This window comes from Dioscorea cayenensis, chromosome 12, assembly GCF_009730915.1.
Source record: "Dioscorea cayenensis subsp. rotundata cultivar TDr96_F1 chromosome 12, TDr96_F1_v2_PseudoChromosome.rev07_lg8_w22 25.fasta, whole genome shotgun sequence".
Taxonomy (NCBI): Eukaryota; Viridiplantae; Streptophyta; class Magnoliopsida; order Dioscoreales; family Dioscoreaceae; genus Dioscorea; species Dioscorea cayenensis.
This window is the reverse complement of record NC_052482.1, coordinates 10,485,475-10,495,186: the sequence shown is the minus strand read 5'-3', so window position 1 is coordinate 10,495,186 and position 9,712 is coordinate 10,485,475. Positions and strand designations below refer to the sequence as shown.

Genomic DNA, 9,712 nt, shown 5'->3' with positions numbered 1-9,712 from the left:
CTATAGTAGCTGTTGTATAATGTTGAAACGTGCCATGAACTATGTATGCTGCACCCTCTATGCCGCACAAACCTCGGCCACATCTGCCTGCAATATCCCTACTGCACTCTCGAGCCTCTCAAAATGATCATGGGCTGAGGGAGGCACCTTTGTATCCATCTGTGTGGGCTGAGGCTCGGGGATTGGCTGAGGACTCTCTGTAGTGTCATCTCCGCCCTCGACTGTCTCTTGGGTAGGTGTGATCAATGCATACACTCCCGGCTAACACCTGCGAACCATCCCCATCAATCTCATTGTCTTTATGCCCAAGGGGACAGGTATAGTCGCCTTCTCGGCCCCTCAGATCTCATCGAGTAACCCCATACCGACGACTAGCCTCATGATGTAGGGACCAGAAAAGAGGGCGTTGATCCTGGCTTTCTATACTTAATGTCGTAGATACTCTGCCAGGATGTGTCCCAAGTGTATCGGTGTTCTCTGTACCATAGAGTATAGGTATAGCAGCTCCTGTCGGTTGAGCACACCAGTATAGTCACCACGCCCGTTCACTGACCTGCTTAGAACGACATAAAGGTATCTGTAGCTCGGCCGGGAGAGGCATGTGGCCTTAGAAACCCCGGGCTCATGCTGCCCCTGTCTACACAACACTCTATATGTGAGTTGCGGCATCAAACTCCTGGGATAATCTGTGGATGGTTGTTCGTAATCCTCTGTCTCTGTGCATGCCGCATCATATAGCTCCATCCAGATCAAAAACTGAGTCACGCTCATGCTTTGGTACTATCCAAGGGCTCGAAACTGTATAGCGCCTATGCTGTCAAAACTGGAATATGAGCGATCGAACTCAAATGATGCCAAAACCTCGAGGGTCAATGTGCGAATGGTATGGTCTCTAATCGACAATAAGTGGCTCCAACTGCCCACAAATAACAACTCCTCGACCTCATCCGCCATGTCTCCAGCTGGCTGAATTTCCCTGAGAGCGCTCACGTATAGGAATCTAATCTGACCGAATCGAAGCTTCGACAATCGCTCAAACCAAGCCTAGTGCTCGGGGTTAGCAAACTCAATATGCTCTATCTTAAGGGAAGGCTCTCTGGGATGTTTTCCAGCCGCAATCTTTGTCCTGGGTGCCACATCTACAAGAATTTAAAAAGAAATTGATCAAAGATAGCTCTCATGAATAATGCTGCAGGAATCCACATGGTCGTGTGGAAATTCTCCACGCCCGTGTGGATCCATGGGGTGTGAAAATCGCACAGTCGAATGCTAGAAATTAACAAATACAACACTAACTCATTCCTAAACTCTTTCTAATGCATTCTAAGACCGTATAAACATAGAAACGACATAGCTTTCACCATTTAAATCGATTGAAATCAAGTATGGCAAAGAAAAGTGAGAGATAGGGTTTACCGATGAGATGAAAATGGAAACCTTGAAATCGGAAGAAAAAATCAAGTAAAACCCTCTAAATCACCGGTGTAAGTTCGGGAGAATGACTACGAGTGTTCTCTAAGTTATTTAAAGTGTGGAGATGAAGAAATGCAAGGAGATTTAAAGAAAATCCGCGGCTCTTGCGTTTCTATACATTCAAACGGGCGTATGGAAATTACCCACGCCCATATGACTCCACAGGAGAGACCCATAGGGTTAGATGCACGCCGCTGTGTGCTCTCGAGAGAAACACTCAATGCTTCTGAAGAGATCCACACGGGTGTGCGGAAATTACCCACGCCCGTGTGCCCGAACGACATGGGTAGAGGCACGCCCCTGTGGCTCCTCTGTCCAACTCGAGAAATTTTTCTAAGTGTTTCACACGCCCGTGCAGAAATTCCCCACGGGCGTGGACATTAACAGGGCAAGTTCACAAGGGCACCCACACGCCCTTGTGTATTCTCGAGATGGAAAAGAGCTATTCTATAGAGATCCACACGGGCGTGCGGAAATTACCCACACCCGTGTGTTTATCACAGGGTAATCCACAAGGGCGAGTCCACGCCCCAGTGTCTTCTCACAAAAAATCTCTAAGTCTCTGCAGGATGACACACGCCCATGTGTAAATTACACACGGGCATGGGCCGTCACAAGGTCATTCACAGGGGCGAGTCCACGCCCCTGTGTCCTTTTGGAATGAGCTCGCAGTAGAGACCCACAACCGTGTGGAAATTCCACACGGGCGTGCGTTTTCTCTGGATGCTCTAGAAAACTCTGCAGGTTCTGCAAAAAATTCCTGAACATATCAATACACTAAGAGCCTGCCTTATCATGCAAAATATACCAGAGAAAAACACGAAAAGCTCGCTCAAACGACCAACAACTTTGCCATAAACATTTAAGCACACGATAACATCAAAATATCCATGAGAAAATCACAGTAATAGCATCTAAAATTCAAGACACCAACACTTAAAGCCTTATTCATGCAAACACTAAACTAAAAACTAGGAAATAAGGTAAAAACTTAGGTTGTCTCCCAAGAAGCGCTTGTTTAACATCACTAAGCTTGACATACCTTATCTTACCTCACGGGGGTTTATAAATGAAGGCTCCCCTCTTACCCATGACTTAGAAGCATGATGAACATAACCTTTTTAAGGTAGAGGGAGAGTTGTCGAGCTTGTTACCACTTAAGGGTTCGTCACCCTTGTTCTATTCTTGTGCTTCCCTAACAGCCTTGGGGCATTTCTTGTGGCGTCTCCTCACTCGCTTCATCTTCCGGAGCATCTTCTTCACGATCCTGGGGGTAGATGGTACCTTCTCTTCTAGACCAAGCATCATCACCTCTTTGTTCTCCATTTCTTGGTCTAGCAACCCGCGTGTATGGGTCCGGATTCAACATTTCTTACACATATTCATCGATTAGTTCATCGGTAGTGTCAAGAAAATAAAGAGTATCATCAAAGTCGAGAGAATGTCGCATGGCTTCGGCGAGGCTGTATGTGAGCTTGTCATCTCCAACCCTCAATGTCAACTCCCCGCCGTCCATGTCGATAAGTGCCTTGGAAGTGCACAAGAATGACCTCCCAAGTATCAAAGGAACATCTACATCCTCATCAACATCCAACACTACAAAGTCTACAGGAAATTTGTACTTATCCACCTTGACAAGTATGTCTTCAATGATGCCCCTCGGATGTCTCACTGTTCGGTCCACCAATTGCAATGCCATCCGAGTAGGCCTAGGATCTCCCAAGCCTAGTTTTTGAAAGAATGAGTATGGCATGACGTTGATACTAGCCCCTGAATCTGCCAATTCCATCTCTTCACCCAAATTGCCAATGTTTCATGGAATCACAAAGCTTCCGGGATCTTTCTTCTTGTTCGGCATATTCTTTTGCAACACTGCCGAACAAGAGGCATCTAAAATCACCGATGCACTCTCCTCTAACTTTCTCTTGTTGGTCAAAAGATCTTTCAAGAACTTGGCATAACAAGGTATTTGAGACAACGCCTCCACAAAAGGAATGTTGATGTGCAATTGCTTGAATTGACCCAAGAACTTCTTGTATTGCTCATCATTTTGGTCGTTCTTCAATCTTGAAGGATAAGGAATACTTGGCTTGTAAGATGGGGGTGCCACCTTCTTCTCTTTGTTAGCTCTCTCCTCAACCTCCATGACCTCGGGTGCTTCAACATTGGTCTTCTCACTTGGAAACCTAACCTTAATCTCACGACCACTTCTCAAAGTGATCGTCTTCACATGTTCTCTCGGATTAGTCTCGGTATTACTCGGTTGGCTTACTTATGGTCTCTCCGATAAAGACTTCGCAATTTGCCCCACTTGATTTTCTAAATTGTGCAATGAAGTGGTGTGGTTGCGAAGTGTGGCCTCGACCGATTGAAACAGTGTATCTGAAGATTGAACAAATTGGGTCAAGGCTTTCTCTAGATAGGTCATTCGGGTTTCCAAGCCTAAAACTCAATTCTCCATGTTTGGGCTTATTGTTGCTGAAAACCCAGTGGTGCTATGGCCTTTTGCTGCCCTTGTTTACTCCATGAGAAATTGGGGTGGTTCCTCCACCCTTGGTTGTAGGTGTTGCTATAAGGATTACCTTGTACTCTTCTCGAATTGCCCATAAAGTCTACTTGTTCAGTCGGGGCTGAAGTAGCAATCGAAATAGGACAATCAGACGGCATATGTGAACTCCCACAACCATCACAACTCGTGATAGCTGCCACCCTCGGTGAAGTCAATGTATCCAATTTCTTGCTCAATGCCTCTACTTGGGCTGCTAAAGATGTAACCGCAGCAATTTTATGGAGTCCGCCCACTTTCTTCTTTTCCCTTGCATTCCATTGGTAGCTATTCATGGCTATTTCCTCTACCAACTGTCGGGCTTCGTCAGGGGTCTTGTTCCCCATTGTATCTCCTGCGGCGGTATCTAGAAGCTGTCTTGTACTTGGATTCAACCCGTTGTAAAAAGTCTGAATGATCATCCACTAGGGGAATCCGTGTTGTGGACTTTTCCGTAATAGGCCCTTGAATCGCTCCCATGCCTCAAATAAGGACTCGAGCTCCATCTGAACGAACGACGATATCTCATTGTGAAGCTTTGCCGATTTCCCCGGAGGAAAGTACCTTACAAGAAAGGCTTCGACCATTTCTGTGGACCCCACTTGCATTTAAATTCTTTTCATGTTAAAAAAAATTATTTAAAAATTTTCAAACCAACCTTATCTTTCAGGGATCGTGAGCCTCCACGTTCTTGGTAACCACTAGTGGTTACCGGATAAAAAAAAAGAATCGCTAAAACCAGAGAATTCGTAGCCTTCCTCTTTCGTTCATTGTTCAATTTTGGGGGTGTGTAGCAAGGAAGAGGAAATCATTCGTGTCGAGTGCTCATCTAGGAGTATTTGTGGTAGGTTCCCTTTTCCCTTCTTTGATTGGTTATCTTTTATTAGTTCTTGTTTTGATTCCTTAATTCTTAGGGCTTTCTTTTTTGTTTTAAATTGTTCTAGGGTTTTCAAGACTGGTCAGGAGTATCTGGCTTTGTCCTTGAAAAAGTTAACAGGTATTTTCCGTTTCTTAGAAATCTGTATGCTTTGATATATTTTTAGGGTTAAATTATATTCGGGTTCTGGAGTTGGAAAAGTAGAGAAAATAAATATGAATTTTTATTATATATTATATTTGATGCAACTGAATGAGATTGTAAGGTTTCTCAATACTTTTATTTAAATTTGAAATTTATTTGATTATTTGAAGTTGTGCCGACATTGGTGATTTATTCTTTATTAGATGAATTTTTATTGGATGCCAGGACTTTGATCATGAGACCAATGGTTATGAGTGGATAAATTAATAAGTGTGTTATCACTTAAAGAACACATGATAGGCTGATTTTTCATTTAATAGCTTCTAATTTTACAGCATATATATAAGAAGAATCCTGCACTTTGATCTCTATTGTAGTGAGTGGCTAGTAATTTCATCAATTACATTGTTATTTTCAAAAGCTAGTATAGGTTGTCAATAGGGTTATTGTTAGGTTAAGAGTAACCATGCTATCCATTGAATGCACATGTTTAGTTGAAGCCTTGTACTTTGTTCATATTCATATATATTAGGGGTGAGCAAAAAAATCCGGATCCGATGATCCGATCCGATATCCGGTTTTTTTACCCGAATTTTTTGGGCACCCAATCCGAAAAAGAGGGTCGGGTACCCGGTCCGAATTTTTAAGGTGAAAACCGGATCGGATACGGGTCGGGAGAAATTAAAAACCGGGTATCCGAATCCGATCCGGTTTTTAATATATTCATTTATATATATAATTAGATATAGATATATACTTAGATATAATAAATTTAAATTTTATATGGTTTAAAAAGTAAAAAAGAAAAAAAAAATCCAAATCCCTCATTTAAACTCTTTAGTTTAAGTTTTCCAAATCCCTCATTTAAACCCTCTAAGATATTTTTTTTCTTTTTTACTTTTAGACCATATAAAATTTAAATTTATTATATATATATATATTAATAAATTTAAAATTTTACAAAGACGTAAGTAGAAAAAAAAAGTAAAATCCCTTGTTTAAATACTTAAAGAGTTACTTATATAGTTACATTATTATTATATATATATACATATTAATAAATTTAAACTCTTATAGGGTTAAAAGTAAAAGGAAAAAAATTTCAAATCTTTATGTCTAAGATCGGTGAAACTCTTTATTATTTTTTTGAATTTTTTTGTGGGGAGAATAATGTAAGGTTTTAATCCTCTTTATAAGTTACAAGTTTCTCATATTTGTTTTTTTTATGAATGTTGATGTTGTTATATAAAAAAAAATCCATGGAGTAGATGAAACTTAATTTGGATCCGGATATCCGATATCCGATCCGGTTTAAACCGGGTACCCGATTTTTAGTATCCGGTTTAAACCGGGTCGGATACGAGTCAAGCTTTTGCCGATCCAAAAAATCGGGTACCTGATCCGGTTTTAAAAACCGGGTCGGGTACCCGATTTTGCTCACCCCTAATATATATATATATATCAAATTGGTGGCTGGAATGATTCTTCAGTTCTGTCTCCCAAATTGTAAAGGTGTGTGGAGATATACATATATGTATACTATAATTGTTAATTGTTATAAAATTTCTTGTCATTATAAGATTTAATACATGGTACATCCCTGTTATGAATAGTAGTTAAATCATTGGTAACTAGTTAATTTTGTTTTAAGGGTTGATCTTGGTCATGGATAATTTTATAAACTTGCCTATTTAGTATTTTAGATGCTTGTTGATTGCTAGCTAATGGTTATTGTATTATTTAAGCTGGGAATTCTAAGTCAAGATGTAATGTTCATGTTTTAGGGCCTTTGTTCGAATTCTGATTTTAGGGTCCAAGTGGATTCTATAGCTTGGGGATTTTCTAGGTAAGTAAACCACATATAATCATGTATAAATGTATATATTAAGTTTTTGATTACCGACAACAATCTATATAATTATTTAATTACTTTGAGTTTTACTGTTAAAAGAATGATAGGTTAATTTAATAACTTGGTTTTGACTGCTGTGCATATCATCACTGTCAGAATTTACAAATTCATCATGTATTTATTCGTTTATTTAATTGATTAGTCTATAATAATTTAATTAATTATATGTCACACGTTCTGTCAGCACCTTTCAATTAATTACTATATGATATAATTTATTTGGTTTTTATTCTGAATCTGTATAAACATTTATTATTGGTGAATCACTGAATTGTTTGAGATTCATTATTCAATTTCTCAACCAGAAACTCAGTGAGGGATTTCTTATGTATTTAATCATTTCCCGGATTAATCATTGAGTTGTCAACTATGTTTACTTAAATTGTGTTCATTATTTGTTTTTACGGATTAGATTATGAATATTGTGATTTAATTATTGATTAAGTTAAGTCATTATCATTTTGTAATAATTGGAATTATTTTTCGTAAAAAAAAAAGGGATCACCGAATTTTACTATTTTTGCATTGACAATGATTTTGGACCGGACATATTTTGATATAGTAACTTGTAGTCCCCAATGAATCACCGAGGATAAATAAATGAACTCTGACAATCTGACTCGGGTCACCGAGTTTAAATATATGAATTCTGTGGTTTTGTTTCTGGCATTAGTTATTTGGGGGACATATATACTCGTCACTTGGAAAATTATGTTTGTTAGAAATACTATAAAATCGAAGTTTTATTTCTATTATTTATTGTATAATATCACACTTAAGTATGTTTTGTGAAATTATTGAGTTTTGTGATCCCTATATTTTTAGTGGTTGCTTACTGGGCTGTCAAGCTCATAAATAGTGGTTTTATCCTTTTCAAATCAGGAGTAAGTGTGTGGTGGATAGCTTAGCGGGGACCGTTGAGCAAACACCAGTTGGTTATCATGTAAATAGTCTTTCTGTTGTGAACTTGGAACTGTTATTTGTTTAAGCTTTGAACCTTGCACTTTTAGTTTCCATGGATCATAGTTGTAAACCTCGTTATTGTATCCCTTAAATTCTTATGTTCTTGTGATGTTAGTACCTTGTTATATCTTATTTTTGTGAGACAGATATTGAGGCATTGTATGTCCATTGGGTCTCTACCTCATGGGTATACGGCCGTTTGTCAAAGCCTCGGGCTCGGGGCGTGACAATTTCATTCCATGTCGTGATGGATGCTCGTGGTAAAGAATGTAGCCACTGCTTTGCTCTTCCTTTTAAAAAAAATGGGAAAGCCCTCAATCTTATAGCATCATCCGTAACACCGTTGATCTTCAGCATGTCACAAACTTCCAAGAAGTTTTCAATATGGTTGTTTGGATCCTCATCGGCCAAACCATTGAATTACGCCGACTGCTGTATCATTTGGATGAATGCTAGCTTTAGCTCAAAGTTCGGAGCTATAATTGGGGGCCGCACAATACTAGATTGTGTCCCCAATATTGACAGTCAGGCATAATCAGAAAGTGTTCTCTGTTGTTCATTCTATTCTGCCATGTTATCAGACCTTTCAACTTGCACTTCAGCTAGATTTGACGGTTCTTGCATAGGTTCTTTACCCTTACTTCTGAGTGTACATTCAAGTTCAGGATCACCTTCAATTAATATCGAAGGGTTCCCTTGGGTCATAACCTGGAGCTGCACCAAAATAAAGAAAACAAATCAGAATGATGATAGAATAAGAAGATGTGGGTAGAATGAATGATGAATGGCTAAGATAACAAAGTGCAAAGTATCTCTAAATACCTACTCCCCGGTAACGGTGCCAAAAACTCGACAACGCCCCTTGAGTGTGATCCGCAAGTACACGTGTTTATCGATGTAATAAATCCCAAGTGAGTGGTGTATCATATCCATAGGGAATAGGGAATAAAAATACTAAAATTACTACTTAACCAAGTGAAGATGAATAACGATTGTGTTGCTAAGATGTGATGTAAACAGAAATAAAAGAAGCAAGAATGAGAGGCACAAGTAAGTGAGAGGAAAGACAATCGATAGAAGTGGGCTACTCGGACAATGCTCCCCCTAGAACTAATGTTTCAAGTGCAAGACCTACTATTATACTTCCTAACTAATGCTTAATGAGTCGTGGAAATCCTAAAGCACACGGTCCCAAACCTAAGGTCAACCGTGACTAACTCTACACTATGTCTCGGTGGAGAAATCGCTTAGTCTCAACACCTCACACTGTGTAACGTTGCAAGAAGTTCTAGGGATTCCAAGTGATAAATCCTATTCCTATGTGTAGATCTAGCCCTTCGGTCCAGGCGAAAGACCCCTAGTCACAATCAAGCCCTACATACTAAAGTCACTTCAACGCTTCACTCTGTTGCTCGCGCAACTAAGCCCGGGCAGAATTCATCCTTTAGTACTTCACTCTATTGTGACTGCCAAGAACTCTAGGAAATAGAGGTAAGATAAATCACACCGAAGGAGAAAGGGGACGCTCTGCTACTTCTTGACTCACCTTCTCAACCCTCTCCAATCCAGTATTGTCTAACCCTCATGGTGTGTTACTTATCCACAAAGGTTGCCAAGAAGAACTCTCAACCCTAGTGTCATTCTAAGGGAGAAATCACTGAACAAGCATTCAAAATTGGAACTCAATTAAAACATCAATTAAGGAAAGCATAATAAAACGTCAAAGAAACAATAACATCCTAGGGTTTACAAAATCCAAGTACCCACTAGGGGGTTTAGCTCTCCATGGAGCAAGATA

The 9,712-nt window shown here is 39.6% G+C and overlaps 1 non-coding gene across 1 annotated transcript; it reads left to right on the top strand.

The window, feature by feature from the left end:
* The first annotated feature begins 4,450 nt into the window (after positions 1–4,450).
* On the top strand, positions 4,451–4,557 carry LOC120274241. Its single transcript, XR_005540773.1, has one exon. It is a non-coding gene; the product is annotated as a small nucleolar RNA R71 (small nucleolar RNA).
* The last annotated feature ends 5,155 nt before the right edge of the window (positions 4,558–9,712 follow it).